This window comes from Symphalangus syndactylus, chromosome 5 (genome assembly GCF_028878055.3).
Source record: "Symphalangus syndactylus isolate Jambi chromosome 5, NHGRI_mSymSyn1-v2.1_pri, whole genome shotgun sequence".
Lineage (NCBI taxonomy): Eukaryota > Metazoa > Chordata > Mammalia > Primates > Hylobatidae > Symphalangus > Symphalangus syndactylus.
The window spans coordinates 87950724-87967177 of NC_072427.2; the positions used below are offsets into that span (position 1 = coordinate 87950724).

The window sequence follows — 16454 nt, forward strand, 5'->3', positions numbered from 1 at the left end:
GGGGATTAATAAAGAAACAACGGGGGGAAGTCTAAAACATTTATCCACTTACACAACTTCAGACAATTTAAGTTCAAGGGCCGGCAGGCAGGCAGGCAGGCACCTTCCAGGCAAAGAGCTAAGGGAGACCCGGAAAGGGCAGGCTTTAGCAATTCCTCCTTTGGAAATTCAAACCTGGGGCCGCGGGCTGGGGTGTTAGCCGGGAGTGGGGGTGGTAAGGGGCTTAGCCAGTATCCTTCGTTCAAATGCAAATCCTTAGACTGTACATACCTTCTCGGTCACCAGGATCACAGCGTGGGCCGTAAGGGCTGGAAGGCTGGTGGCCAGCGGCGAGGGGACTTTCCGGCGCGTCAAGCCCTTTATTATAAACCCAGAAGGTCGCTGTCACTCGCATTGGCCAGGAGGCCCACGGGCTCCGGGAACCAGCTGCTCAGCCGACAAACAACGCAAAGGCCCAGGGTGCCGGCGCTCCGAGCCAGCGTTCTGTGCCGGCTCCTCCCTGGGCGGCTGGTCCCCGGAGGAGGTGAATTCCGCGGGCACGCCCACGTCCCCATCGCGGCAGACAATGCGCAGGGTCCCCTCCTGCCGGCTCTCTGGACCCTCAGCTGTCACCGCGGCCCGCGCCGGGGTGGGCAGGGAACCCGGCCGGACAGCTAAGCTCGCCCCTGCCGGGGACTCCGTGGAGCGCCTGCCGGCCCCGTGCCCGCTCCCTCTGCCTCCACTTCCCCGGAATCCCAGCGTTGCCCCGGTCCGGGAACGCCCAGCATTGTCGCCGAGGGTCACTCTTCTAGATGTCGTATTTCAAAGACTTCCCTCCGCGAAAACAGCTTGAGACCGTCCCCGGCTCTCGAAAAACATCCAAACCAGCCCCCACCTCTGTCCCCGAAAAAAAAGAAAAGGAAGGAGGAGAGGAGCCGAGCTCCGAGTGCGCAGGGCCGCGCGCCCGGCTCCCTGCGGGTGCCGCAGGTGCTGAGCGGCTGCGGCGCCTGAGCGCCTGCGGCCCCGCAGGTGCGGGCGGTGGGGCTGGGGGTCCCTGCCTCCCGGTCCGGCCCCGGCCCCGCGCCTCACCTGCGCTGCCGAGGCCCGCGCTCCGCAGCCCGGCCCGGCCGCCGCGGGCGCTTCCTGCTCGCGACTTCCTGGAGCGGCGCGCGGGAGGCCCCGCCGCCCTTTCACTTTCCCTGGCCCGCGGGGCGCCGGCGGAGCCGCGCGGCTCCTCCCCCTCCCCGGCCGCCGCGACCCCCGGCTCCGGCCCCGGCCCCGGCGTGCCCAGGGTAGCACCAGCCCCGGGGCCACCGGGCGGGGGCGCCCCCACGCCTTGCGGCACTGCTCGGCCTCTGCGGGCGAACCCGGGTCGTGGCCCGCGCCTTCCCCGGCTCCGAGGGCGCACGGGCTTTCGCTGGCGCGCTCCCCACCAGCCTCTGGGCAGTCCCAGGCGGCCTCTGCACCGCTGGCGCTGTGTCCTCAAGGCAGGTCTTCCCCACAGGCGGCGAGGGTCACATGCCGCCGCGCCCCCACCCCCAAAGAGGGCCTTTCCTTGGCCTCCCGGCTTTTATTCCTACTGTGTCATGTCAAGGGGCACAATCATGAAGACTAGCACTCCATAGCGTGGAAATGCGGCACGTGGATTTGGCTGTGTCGAACCAACTTGTAAGCCAACTTGTGTCCCACCTCGCAGGCACGTGACAGAGGCAGCTCCCTGTTAGGCTGCGGGAGCCCGCCGGGTTCTTACCCTTGCGGGCCAGTGCCTTGGCACACAGGCTCCCACGTCACCCCAGAAACAACTCTTCTCCTTAGGCAGCCCCAGGGAGGAGCCTGGCCAGTCCCCTAGAAGCTACTGCCGAACACCCACAGTGGACCCCCAGGATGGCTTCAGAGCAGAGGGGACTCCGAGCCCACTCCTCGGGGAAGAGCAAAGTGAGGCAGAGGGGAAATTTTCCGGGGAAAAAGCCTGCCCCCGGATAAAACAATGCTAAGGATAAAACCAACCCGAGGCCTGGCTGTAAATGTCCCAACAGACCAGTGCCCCTCGCACCCTTCCCCAGGCACGTTGAGCTTCCCTCTGGAGAATGGAGAGGGCATTCTTCCCCGTGTTTGGCTCCCCTGCCCTGTTAGGCCTCGCAGTTTCCCCCTGGGGCCCTGCTTTGTTTCTAGAACACTCTGATATCTGTGTCTCTCTTTGCTGAGCTGGGCTGCGTGAAATCCATCACTTTGTTAGGCATTTGAGAAGCCTTCTTCAGGCAGAAAGAAAACCTGCCCACTTGTTTGCCACGCAGGGTTCAGCCCCAGGAAGCCTGCTGGCCCCTCATTCCACAGGCGAGATGGCCGAGGGCTCCAGTCTTCTCTTTTTGGCCAGGTTTTCTTCAGACCTTCTTTCTCTCCGCAGGCCCCGTCTGCCAGTTCTTTCTCCTCTCTTTTCTAGCTCTCCATTCCCGGCGATAGCCCAGTGTGGCTCCCATCCCTCTCTCCAATGGTCTCCCCAGCCCTGGCCCTCGCCATTGGTTCGGCTCGAGGCTACTCCTCTCTCACTGCACTTGTGCAACAGCGTTCTCACTTCCAAGTTCTACCTCCTGCAATCCAGTCTTTAAGCTGCCTCAAATTGCCCTCCTAAAGCAAAATCTGATCTTGTCATTCCTGATTTTAAAATTTCGGGCATCCCATCACCTACAGGTTTTACACTTGAAAGGCGATAATACAAGCTCAGGATATATAGGACACCTCGGCCTCATATCGATACAGGTTCTTCCCACCCCCCTCCCCCGCCGCCCAGCTTTACTGACGTACAACTGACAAATAAAAATTACATAATTTGTAGTATAGGATGTGATGTTTTGATATATAAATACATTGTAAAATTATTGCCACAGTCAAGCTAGTATATCCAATCACCTCACATTTTTTTTTTTTGGTGGTGAGAATATTTAAGATCTATTCTCCTTGCAAATTTCAAGTATACAATGTATTATTACTAACTATACATTAGAGCTGCACATTAGCTCTCCAGAACTTTCATCGTTCCTAAGTGAAACTTTGTACTCTTTGGCCAGCGACTCCCCATTTCTCCCACCCTGCTGCCCCTGGTAACCACCATTATTATATGCTCTGCTTCTCTGAGTTCAAGTTTTTCAGATTCCAAAAATAAGTGAGGTCATGCATATTTTTCTTTTTTTGTTTGTTGGTTGGTTTGTTTTGAGACAGGGTCTTGCTCTGTTGCCCAGGTTGGAGGGCAGTGGCGTGAGTGCAATGGTCAAGGCTCACTGCAGCCTTGGTTTCCCAGGCCCAAGTGATCCTCCCACCTCAGCCTCCTGAGTATCTGAGACTACAGGCCCATGCCACCATGCTCAGCTAATTTTTTAAATTTTGTAGACACAGGGTCTTGATATGTTGCCAAGGCTGGTCTTGAACTCCCAGGCTCAAGCAATCTTCCTGCCTTAGCCTCCCAAAGTGCTGGGATTAGAGACGTGAGCTACCATGCCTGGCCTATATTTGTTTTTCTGTACCTGGCTTGTTTCACCTAGCGTAATGTACTCCGGCTTCTCCATGTTGTTGCAAATGACAGGAAATCCTCCTTTTTTAAGGCTAAATAGTATTCCATTGTGTAGATATAGCTATACACCACATTTTCTTTATAAACTTCCCTCCAGTACTGCTTTTGCTGCATCCATATGTTTTGGTATGTTGTTTCCATTTTCATTTGTTTCGAGGAATTTTCTGTTCCCTTTTGATATCTTCTTTGACCCCACTGGTTGTTCAGGTGTGTATTTAATTTCCGCATATTTGTGCATTTTCCAATTTTCCTCCTGTTACTGATTTCTAGTTCATATTATTGTGGTCAGAAAGGATACTTGATATGATTTTAATCTTCTTAAATTTTTTAAAACTTGTTTTGTGGCCTAACGTATGATCTATCCTAGAAAATGTTCTGTGTACATTTAAATGTGCATTCAGCTGCTGGTGGAAGGAGTGTTCTGTATGTCTGTTAGGTCCGTTTGCTCTAGAATGTTGTTCAGGTTCACTGTTTCCTTATTCATCTTCTGTGTGGATCGTCTATTCATTGTTGAAAAATGGGGTACTGAAGTACCCTGCTATTACTGTATTGCTATTTCTCTCTTGAGTTCTGTTAATATATATTTAGGTACTCTGATGTTGGGTGCATATACATTTATAATTGTTATATCCTCTTGATGAATTTATCTCTTTATCATGATATAGTGACTTTGTCTCTTATGAAGTTTTTGACTTAAAGTCTGTTTTGTCTGATATAAGTATCTTTTTTGCTCTCTATTTGGTAACCATTTGCATGGAATATCTTTTCCCAGGCGTTTACTTTCAGCCTATGTGTATCCTTAAAGCTGAGTCTCCTGCAGGCAGCACCTAGATTTTTTTTTTAATATCCATTCAGCCGCTTCTATCTTTTGATTGCAGAATTTAATCCATTTACATTAATTATTGATAGATAAGGACTTACTACTGCCATTTAAAAAATTGCTTTCTGGCGGTTTGTAGTTCTTTTGTTGCTTTCTTACTTCCTTACTATCTTCCTTTCTACTGTGATGATTTTTGTAATGTATGCTTTGATTCCTTTCTCTTTACATTTTGTATATCTACTGCAGGTTTTTGTTTTGTGGTTACTATGATGCTTATATAAAACATTTTAGGCCAGGCGCTATGGCTCTCACCTGTAATCCCAGCATTTTGGGAGACTGAGATGGGCAGATCATGCGGTCAGGAGATCGAGACCATCCTGGCCAACATGGTGAAACCCCATCTCTACTAAAATATAAAAAATTAGCCCGGCGTGGTGGCACGTGCCTGTAGTCCCAGCTACTCGGGAGGCTGAGGCAGGGGAATTGCTTGAACCCAGGAGGCAGAGGTTGCAGTGAGCTGAGATCGCACCACTGCACTCCAGTAATAAAACATTAGCTGCCTACAGAAATCCTCCACTTTAATTTCTCCCACCTCAACTTGTATGCCATCAACTTAAGGAGCAGACGTTCTCCCAGAGAAGGCCAAGGCAAAGCCGGTGACAGGCCTTGACTGACAAGGAACTGAGGTTTCCCTGAAGGGGGCTTTGAGGATACTGGGCTTCAGAGCTCAAGAAAATACCTCATGCTTAGAAAGCATTAGAGCATTAAGCGCTATTAGAGAGAAAGAAAAGGGAAAATCAGAACCTGATTATTTAACATGGAGAAAAGAAACTCATTTTATCTCCACTGATCAAAAAGCAAGAATTCTAACGGTATGGTGCACTGACTGGCAAGGAAGGGTGATTTATATTCAGTTACTAGTGTTGTTGATAAGAAATACAATGAAAAGCCTCTTATTATTAAGCATGCTCTGTATTCCAGGCATTGTGCTCGGCCTACGGATATAAAACTGACAAGAGTCCACACACTGAAGAACTATAACCCAATCCAGCAAACATAATTACGTGTGAAGGAGTAGGCCTTCCCAGTCCTACAGGAGCCCAGCGAGGAGACTGGCCACGCCCCCCTCCCCATGCCACACTTCCAGGACCCCAGCAAGGAGACTGGCCACGCCCCCCTCCCCATGCCACACTTCCAGGACCCCAGCGAGGAGGCTGGCCACGCCCCCCTCCCCATGCCACACTTCCAGGACCCCAGCAAGGAGACTGGTGTTTCCCACCCCATGCCACACTTCCAGGACCCCAGCGAGGAGACTGGCCACGCCCCCCTCCCCATGCCACACTTCCAGTTGCAGTACTTTTGTCTCGCTTCCTAGTCGATTCACGTATGAAAACTCTGTTTCTTCCAAAGCATTCTCCTCCTTGATCGTAAGAACAGGCAGCGGCCATGAACAACAATGACTGGGTCACCATGGGTGGGATAGACCTGTCAGTCCTACAGCATCAGGGGAAGTAGCAAGGGATGTAAGAAACTAGATGTTGTCTCTAAAACCAGAGGTCCATAGAAAAGCTTTAAAATTGGACATAAAAAACATAGTTTACTCGTATTATTTAGAAATGTAGGGAACTATCAGAAGAAATGGGTAAAAGAGTAGAAAATGGTAGGGGAATGAGACAGAGGAGTTGAAGGGATAAAGCCAGGCCCAACTGTTTGTTGTTATATACCTTTAGTATCATTTGATTTTAAAACTATAGGCATGATATTTAAAGAAATATCAACATAAAGACAGAAGGCCATGCTTAATTTAGGTAATGGCATTTTAGTGGTAGAATTTTAGACACTGTGATACTTGAATTAGAGACATATTTGGAGGAGAGGAGCTTTGCAAGTGTCCTGAAATAATAAAGGGACAAACACCCATTTATAAGGGTGGTTCTCTTTAAACTACCTGTATAAAATAGGCAAATTTTCTTGCTTCTAAGATTCCTTGGCAGTGTTTCCCAGCAGAGTAACTTTCTTGCTTTTCTTCTATATGTGTGGCAAGGGAAATAGTAACTGAGAGAGTACTCATGGCTCTTTGGGGAGTAAACTGGATTCTGACTGAAGTAGGACTTGATAAAGGCTTGAATCAGATTCAGGGACCTACATTTCTTTCAGTGAAGCATTCCTCTGTAGCTGAGCTCCACTCTGGGGCTAACTTGTTGCCTGAGCCCATCTGTTGTAAACTCTTGATTTTATGCCTATAGGTAGAATGAGGTCAGGTATGTGGAAATGGGAAATTGACCCATCAACTAAGGAGTCATTCTTGCAGTTGAGCTAGTGCAGATACATGAGATAGGCAAGTTGGAAAATTTTTATGGGGTCTGCAAAAAGGCATACTCTTAGGCCGGGCACGGTGGCTCATGCCTGTAATCCCAGCATTCTGGGAGGCTGAGGCAGGTGGATCACCTGAGGTCAGAAATTCGAGACCAGCCTGGCCAACATGGTGAAACCCTGTCTCTACTAAAAATACAAAAATTAGCCAGGCATGGTGGGGGGCACCTGTAATCATAGCTACTGGGGAGGCTGCAGCAGAAGAATTGCTTGAACCCAGGAGGCAGAATTTGCAGTGAGCTGAGATCGCGCCATTGCACTCCAGCCTGGGCAACAGAGCGAGACTCCGCCTCAAAAAAAAAAAAAGAGCATACTCTTCAGTCCAGTTATACTTTGGTAAACTATGTGGCTTACATCAAGGGGCTGTTCTTTAAAGTTCCCTCTGGGCCAGCATTTGATGATTTATGGACATGGTACTTTTCTTTTAAACAAACACTGTCTGATGGGAGAATGAAATTACTCATATCCTCTTTATCAAACTGATATTGTTTGGGTATTTGTCCCCTCCAAATCTCATGTTGAAACTTGACCCCTACTGTTGGAGGTGGGACCTAGTGGGAGGTGTCTGGGTCATGGGGGAAGATCCCTCAGGAAACCTCTTGGTGCTATCCTCTCAGTAGTGAGTTCTCACTGTATTAGTCCCTGTGAGCACTGATTAGAAGGAGCCTGGCACCTCCCTCCATGCTCTCTCTCTTCCTTCCACTCTCACTACGTGAGGCCTGCTCCACTTTGCCTTTCACCAGGAATGGAAGCTTCTTGAGGCCTTCGCAAGAAGTAGGTGCTGGTGCCATGCTTCTTGTTCAGCATGCAAAACCATGAACTAAATAAACCTCTTTTCTTTATAAATTACCCAGCCTCGAGGATTCCTTTATAGCAACCCAAAAGGACTAAGACACACACTTTAGTACTCTTTCCCAGGTTGCCTATCTATTCCCACCAGACATGGAGTCTGGGAAAGGATGGCTTTGGATGGTGAGGCTTTCTGCTCCATCAGCTTAACCTACCCTACTCACCAGTGGCTGACAGTTTAGGCAGCCAGTCCCCCTCACAGCCTACACTGAAGACCTCAGCACTCCCTGTGGCCATCAGAAGACGCATGCCCTGGGTTCCTCTAGGCAGCTGCTCCTTTCCAGTTAATTTATAGTTTTAACTCTTATGGTTAAGACCATTAGTATTTAACTCTTATATCTGAAATCCTTTCTAAAAAAGACTTATGTAACTCAATAATAAAAGCAACTTATTGGGCTGGGTGTGGTGGCTCATGCCTGTAATCCCAGCACTTTCGGAGGCCAAGGCAGGTGGATTGCCTGAGCTCAGGAGTTCAAAACCAGCCTGGGCAACACGATGAAATCCCGTCTCTACTGAAATACAAAAAATTAGCTGGGTGTGGTGGCATGTGCCCATAATCCCAGCTACTTGGGAGGCTGAGACAGGAGAATTGTTTGAACCCAGGAGGCAGAGGTGGCAGTGAGCTGAGATCGCACCACTGCACTCCAGCCTGGGTGACAGAGTGAGAGTCAGTCTCAAAAAGAAAAAAAAAGCAACTTACTGAATTTGATATTCTTTCCTGAATATTACTCAAGATCATCTTTTTGAGCATCAGTTATGATTCCACAGTGAATACTGACCTAGCAAAAAAAAAAAGGCATGGGACTTGGAATCTGGAGTGACAAGTTCAAATTGTGACCCCAAACTTACTATTTTGGGACCCTGTGAAAGTCACTTTACTCTCCTGAACTCCAGTTTTCCTAGTGTGACTCTGTGGGGTTGATGTATGGATGAATGGGGAAAGTAAGGTGTTAGAATGTAGGCACTATGAAAGCAGAGATTTTTTAACCGGTTTTATTCATCACTGAATCCTTATCACGTATAGAATCATGCCTGGCACACAGGAGACATTCAATAAACATTTATGCTAATATTCCTAAGGATGCTTTAGGAACTGTGAATTAGTGTACAAATGCTTACGGCTACTCTAATTATTGGAAAGCACAGCTAATTAGTATGAATATGTAATAAATCTAGGACTCATATCAGGAGCTGAAGGAAGGAGAGAACCACAAAGTCCCTTTTATTAGCTTATTTTGATTTGCTATTTTTCTCTAAAAATGAAGTTTGATCCCTCTCACCATCTTTAATATAAATCCTGTTAAGCTTTGATTATTTGACGCAAAGTTAATAGAGGTTTAAAAATCAAATATGCCTACAAAGTTCCTATATGTCACTTCACAGCTATCCTTCTGATGGCAAAGGAAGGAACATCTGTAAGAGTACATGGAAATGCCACTTTAAATTCCGGAGTATCAACATTGAACGAGGCCTGGGATGCCAGTGCTCATGTTCACCGTGCAAGTATACAAGGGAATCCTCTTACTGCCTGCGCAGCCTCCACTTCAACAACATTAGCCTTATTAAATGTGTCAGATGGGGGAACATTCAACCAATTTGTGCTCCAGTTTCTTCTCCTCTAATGTAGGGTCATTGAATGTTTTCATCTGTAAGACACTGTCCCTATCACAAAGATGAATAGGAGAGGTCCTCATTCTTAGGAAATGAACAATCTAGTTGGTACAAAACTACAGAGAGCCTCACATCACATAACTTAAAAATTCCCCTAAATCCTTAACCTGTCAGAAATTTTCTGGTTTTAACTTTTAGAAAACAAAATTTAAAAAGCTCTTTTAGAAAAAAAATCATGTTTTGGAGACTGTAATTTTCACAAGCCGATATTTTGCACATACCAGTAGCCTTGGCTGTGTCTCTGCTGTAGAGCTGAAGCTTAGTGGGTTCCCTACCTGCTGGGGGCTGAAGCCACAAGGATCTAGGTTGACTCTGAGGGGTCATGCCTCTCCAGCCTTCCAACTGCCTGACAGTGATGGAGTGTAGAGGGTTACTTCAGGGGCTAACCACCTGGGAGACACAGTCACCTGGAGGATACTGTGGACAAGGGTTGGGGATAAAGCCTGCCTATGGAGTTGTGTGACAGCTGAGCTGAGACCTGAAGAAGGCATCGAGTTACCCAAAAGAAGAGTGGAAGGTGTTCCAAGCAGAGAACGGCATGGGCAAAGGCCCAGCAATGCTAGAGAAAGTTAGGTTTGGGGAACTGAAAGTCATTATGGCCACAGCAGAGAGTGTGGTGTGTGAACATAAGGCAAGAGAAGAGGCTGGGGAGGGACTTAGTGGCCACGTCATTCAGAGCCTAATAATCGAATGAGGGAGTCTGGACTTCACTACTGAAAGATTTTAAACTGAAGAACAACGTGATTAGATGTGTGGTTTTAAAAGATTATTCTGGTCAGTGTGGCAAATAGATTAGAAGAGAGTAAGAGTAAGGGCAGGGAGACCACCTGGGCAGTTGGTGTCTTCTTGGCAGAAGACGATGGTGTCCTGACTAAAGAAGAAGCAGTGGGAATGGAAAAAAGTAGATGGATTTGGATAATTTGGAAGGAAGACTCTCCAGGATTTGGAGATTGGTTGGGGAAGGGCGAAGGAAAGAACTGGTCCCAGACATTGATGATGTTCAGATTCTGGCTTAGTAAACCGGTAACAAGTGGGCCCTTCATTAAGATAAGGAAATAAAGAGGAGAGAAGTAGTTCAGTTTTGCCCTTGTTGAGTTTGAGGTGGATGATAAAAAGGTCAGCCCAAGAAGTGGCTTCTTTGTGGGATCTGGAATGTAGGGGAGGAAGCATAAGCAATAATAACTTGAAACTGTTTTCACAACCCTTTTAGAGTCAATTAATTCATTTATTCTGGTAGTGAACTTGGGAGTAAGACGCCTGTCTTGCAGGGTAATGCTGGGCACAGGCAGGCTGATGAGTTCTTGCTCTGTCGGTCCTTTTTCTCCCTTGACTGTAAAAATTTTACTTTTTCTACTACATTACAATACATATCTTATATGTGCATGACTTAAAATAGTAACAAAAGAAAACATCATGACACACATAGAGAAGTTTCTACAACTAAACACATACCTGGATGTCCAGCTTGCTGCCAGTTAGCTTGAAAAGGTTTTCAGGATTAAGGGAAGAAAGCAACCTAATAAAGCCAAGCTGCCTCTTCACTCCAGAGAGTTTTCCTAAGCTATCACCCCTACTCTCTCTCCAACACACCTTGGAACTGAGACCAGGGCCAAGATGACCCAAAATGACCAGGCCATCTCCCCGTTTCTAGCCATCCTAAAGCCTGGTGCCCTTCTGGGACCCTCTTTAAATGTATTAATATAAAGAACTGCTAAAAAGAAAGCCACAATATTTTGAACATACCAAGATAACTAAGTAATCAAATAAATACATTAGTGAATCACATTCTAAATGAAACAATCTTCACTTATCTTGTTTAATAAATACGTATTTTCACATTTCCATTCTTGTTCAATGGAGAAACTCTTAGGGCCCCTGAACTGAGACTCTGTTCTGGGGTCATAGATAACAGCACTGAGCTGTTCTAGTACCACCCGGATGTGGTTTCCAGGGGCCCCATCTGGTCCCTCCCAGTGCAGGGCCTCTGTGGTCAGATAGCACAAAGCCAGCTCTGGGGAACCTAAAATTACCAGTCCAGTTTAAAACCTATTTGGCTTTCCTCTTTGTAGAGGGAGAGGGAAATGGTTCATTTAGCTCTTCTGATAACTATATTTGTTCCACAACTATTTAGAGGCTTGTCCTAGTAACTAGATAATTAAAAATGGGCTTGAGGAGAGGAGAAAGGCAATTCAAACAAGCAGGTATGCCAGCGCCACAAGAGGAGGACAGCAACCGTACCCAGAGCTGAGGAACGTCTGGTAGTCACCCAGGAAACATGAGGGAATGAGATACTGAGAAAAGACACCCGAAACAACATTGTTTTCTTTCTTTTTTTTTTTTTTTTTTTTTTTTTTTGAGACAGTCTTGCTCTGTCGCCCAGGCCAGAGTGCAGTGGCGCGATCTCGGCTCACTGCAAGCTCCGCCTCCCGGGTTCACGCCATTCTCCTGCCTCAGCCTCCTGAGTAGCTGGGACTACAGGTGCCCACCACCTAGCCCAGCTAATTTTTTGTATTTTTCGTAGAGACAGGGTTTCACCGTGTTAGCCAGGATGGTCTCGATCTCCTGACCTCGTGATCCGCCTGCCTCGGCCTCCCAAAGTGCTGGGATTACATGGCTCACACCTGTAATTCCAGCACTTTGGGAGGCTGAGGTGAGTGGATCTCTTGAGCTCAGGAGTTTGAGCCTGGGCAACATAGCAAAACCCTGTCTCTACAAAAAAAATACAAAAAATCAGCCAGGTGTGGTGGCAGGCACCTGTATTCCCAGGTACTCGGGAGGCTGAGGCAGGAGGATCACCTGAACCTGGGAGGTCAAGGCTGCAGTGAGCTGTGATCATGCCACTGCACTTCAGCCTGGATGACAGAGCCAGACCTTGTCTCAAAAAAAAAAAAAAAAAAAAGGAGTATAATTTCCTTAAGTAATACCCCTTACCTTGTTCAACTTTATATTAAACATTTTCATTCATCCTCTTATCCAACATTTGTGACATAATAATTTTGGTATATCCTTAAGGTGAAATACTATTGTCTTTAAAACACTTTGGAAATATTTTTTGACATGTTCACCATATAATGACATGTGATAATGTAAATGACAAATAGAATGATTTCAATTAAATAAACATATATATATATATATATATGCATTTTTTTTTTTTTTTTTTGAGACGGAGTCTCGCTCTGTCACCCAGGCTGGAGTACGGTGGCGCGATCTCGGCTCACTGCAAGCTCCGCCTCCCGAGTTCACGCCATTCTCCTGCCTCAGCCTCTCTGAGTAGCTGGGACTACAGGTGCCCGCCACCACACCCGGCTAATTTTTTGTATTTTTAGTGGAGACGGGGTTTCACCATGGTCTCGATCTCCTGACCTCGTGATCCGCCCACCTCGGCCTCCCAAAGTGCTGGGATCACAAGCGTGAGCCACCGTGCCCGGCCATATATATGCATTTTAAAAGCATGAAAGGATTCACACCAAAATGGCAGTAGTTATTATCTTTGGGAAGTGAGATTATTGGTTATCTTTATTTTCTTCATTATACTTTATTGTATGTTCCCAATTTTCTAAAAGAATTCAGTAATATTTAATAATTGGAGCATCTGGTATGTGTCAAGTTCTGTGCGAGACTGTGGGGTGGAGGCCTTGGGAGGTGCTTAGGGAGGCTGACCTGGAAACACATTACAGTTGTGTAGGGAATGCATCAGAAGCACAACCAGAGAGATGGTAAGAAGGGGCTGGCAGCAGTTAGAAACAGCATCCCTAGGAAGGTTACATCCCTAGGAAGGTAAGATATTAAAGTTGACAGATTGTTCACCAGGTAGAGAAACATGGGCATCACACTTCAGAAAGAGAAAACAACATATACAGATATATGAAAGTGGCCTGCAAAAAACTAATCTAAATAATTAACAAGGGTTATCATAGGTGAAGAATAAACATTTGGGGAAAAATGCATATCTTCTCAAATAATCGAGAAAATATTAATACAAACTGAAGTCACTATGAGACACCGCCTGTCCATCAGATTAGCAAAGAAGAAAAATAGGACTTACAGTAGGCAAGGGAGCAGTGAGTCACACACTTTGTTTTGGTGAGAGTGGGGATAGGTCCGGCCATTCTCGGAGGCAATGCAGCAACATGTATTTAGGCTCAGCAATTTCTCAGTTCTATAAAGCTGCAATCCAAAGAACTGAATTTGAGATGTGGACAAAGATCTATGCATTCAGCTGTTTATATTTATTTCATTCACTCACTCATCTATTTACTTTGGGCAGGGATTCACAGGTGTTCACTGTATTACTTTGCTGGCATATGTGAATATGTGTTCTTTTGTATGCATCAAATATTAAATAATTAAAAGATTTTAAAACCTGAGCTAAATACACACATTACATTTCTATAGCACTTCCAAATCATTTCATCCTCGTTATCTTATTTGATCGTGACCTTCCTATAAGTTGGGTAGGGGGAGCCTTATTCTGGGAAAATCATGGACACGTGGTTCAGCATGCCACCTCTTTCCCTGTCCCTTTTCTAGAAAATCTGATTCACCCTTAGACCTTGAAAAGTACAGCCCCATATAGCACAGGATCTCCCACCACAACTGCTGGTTAGAGTGAGGCTATCTGCAGCATCAAAACTAGAACCAACCTTACATATCCAGCAGTAGGAAAGAGTGACCTCCACTTTGGAATGAAGGATTAACATGTAGCCAGAAGGCATAACAGTTTTGGATTTTTTTTGAGATAGAGTTTCGCTCTTGTTGCCCAGGTCGTAGTGCAATGGTGCAATCTCGGCTCACTGCAACCTCTGCCTCCCGGGTTCAAGTGATTCTCCTGCCTCAACCTCCTGAGTGTCTGGGATTACAGGCACTCGCCACCACGGCCAGCTAATTTTTTGTATTTTCAGTAGAGACAGAGTTTCACCATGTTGGCCAAGCTGGTCTTGAACTCCTGAGCTCAGGCAATCCACCCGCCTTGGCCTCCCAAAGTGCTGGGATTACAGGCGTGAGCCACCGCTCCCGGCCCTGGTAATTTTTTTTAACAGTGTAGATTAATGTAGAATTTGCCCCTCAATGGGTCTGTAATTTCTTTCTCATTTCCTTGTAATCCCCTAGTACTCGACCTAGAAGACACTCAGACATAGTTAAGCAACTGATATCCTGAGAGAGCCCTCGGAAAATGGAGTGTGATTTAAGAATAAAAAAACAAGAAAAAGAGAAAAAAATTCACGTCAATTTTTCTCTTTTCCTAGTGCTGCATAAAGCACAGCTCTGTTGCAAAATAATATCTAACATTCAATTTGATAAACCTGTGTTGGTTGAGCACTTACTACGTGCCAAGCACTGAGCTATGTCCTTGAGTTGCTACCCAACGTGAAATTCAAGTCTATCCAGTTTTCTGACATCTCTTGTCTCCACACTGGTGTCCGCTAAACTCTTTTCCCTACTGGTTATGATGCATCACTGAATAATCTCACTTCCTGGGTGAAAAATAATTTACATTTCTCTCTTGACAACTGTGTTTCGATAGCCTTCCATTGACCTACATACCTCAGGTATGGGCGTGTGTGTATCTGGCATTTTCCTCCTTGCTGGGTGCCAATTTTATGAGACAGAATCCACAAACAGTTCGAATACCTACTTACACTTAAGAATCTACCTGCCTATATATTTCCAGAAGCTTCAGTCTCTCCCCACCCTTATGTATATTAGTGCTAATGAATATGAGCATTAAAACTAATCTGTTCATCACAGACTAACCTCTGATTGTCACAAACAACTATCTGACTGAATCATCTTTGGCAGTTTGATTCTTTTCAAGAAAAAAACACGACTGAAAACGATTAAGATAAACTTGAGTTAAAATTCCCCCCCAAACATACTGATAGACAAAAGGTGCTTAACCTATTATAAGATTAACAACAGTACAATTAATAGTAATAGCTCCCATTTACTGTTTTACTGTGCTAGGCACTATGCTACTCTCATTATGAATATCTAATTTTGACCTCACAACAGCACATTTTACAGATGAGTCGACTGACTTCAGAAAGAAGTATATGGAGCTAGGGCTCCAAATCTCGGGTCTGTCTCTATCTACTAAATGGCAATGTGTGATACTACCAACACTGTTTTAGAAAGTTTTCGATTCTACATGTAGATAGAACTTTTTCTATCTATATATCCTAATATGTTTGCTTATAAATATGCATATATATGAAATTGGTAAGTTTACCAGAGTACAATTATTCTAATAAACAACCTCATAGTTCTATAGTTAAGATGGACCTGAACTCATTTTGTTGAACGTCCCTGCTTTTTATCTGAACAGTGCCTACAAAAAAAAATCTGTTTGCATTTTACTGAAACCCCTCAGTTCTTAAGGCCTTTTCTCCACACTGTCCAGGACAGCTCAGAAGAGACACACTTAGGGACTCAGTCGTCATGGCAACTGCCAAGCTGCAGGGCCTCCAGCTGGGAGGTGGGCCTGGAAGGTTGTGGAAAATACAGAAGGCAGCCCCAGGGTGGTTTCAACAGTTTCCCCGGCCTGGGCCATCCCACCAGGAAGCAGAAGGCACCCTGACCAGCCCCTCTGCAGAGATCAACCATGGCCAGCCTGGGACTGTTTTTCTTCTTTTTGAAGGGGTTAATGGGTACAAGGAAATGGATCTCTCCATTTATACTTAAGAAGGACAAGAAGATCATTTCTTACGGAAGAAACGAAGTACAGAGGAACTGCGGCCACTGTTGCCCTCCACTCTCCCGAAGGCCTTTCCCTGGGCCCTCGCTCCTCCCTGCAGAGCCGCACTTGCGCGAACTTCCCGCTTGGGGGTTATGGGAAGGGCCTCTGTGGATGATGGGAAATCTCCGCAGGGGATAATGGGAAGGCCTCGCGGGGGATGATGGGAGACCCCTGCCAGAGGAATATGGACAGCCCCTCTTGATTTTTAAGCAGTGGAAGAGGATTTCCTCTCATTTTCCAGTAAGGAAAAACCTCCTGATGATGTCCTCATCTTTCTGCCTCTCATCTCCCTGCCACTCCCATGCCCCAGGAGAGGAGGAAGGTGGGCTGAGCAAGCATTTTGAGGGCCTTCAGGATTGGAAAGCGCTGCTTCTGGCATCACCAGGCATTTCCAGGTCACTGTGGGGTTAGGGGTCAGGGATCCTGGGGCTCTGAGTGAGGCATCGACTTGGCTTGAT

The 16454-nt window shown here is 46.3% G+C and overlaps 1 protein-coding gene across 13 annotated transcripts in view; it reads right to left on the reverse strand.

Moving 5' to 3' along the window:
- The window catches only part of SLC37A1 (solute carrier family 37 member 1), an 82797-nt gene extending 66709 nt beyond the window's left edge, over positions 1-16088 (reverse strand). For 2 of the 13 annotated variants that reach the window (XR_010121180.1, XM_063640561.1), the window contains exons 1-2: positions 1069-1389; positions 271-357 (exon numbers count right to left, since the gene is read on the reverse strand). The gene's annotated coding sequence lies outside the window, so the exon portion shown is untranslated. The other 11 variants (XM_063640572.1, XM_063640566.1, XM_063640565.1 and 8 more) reach the window with 11 other exon arrangements.
- Positions 16089-16454: the final 366 nt, after the last annotated feature.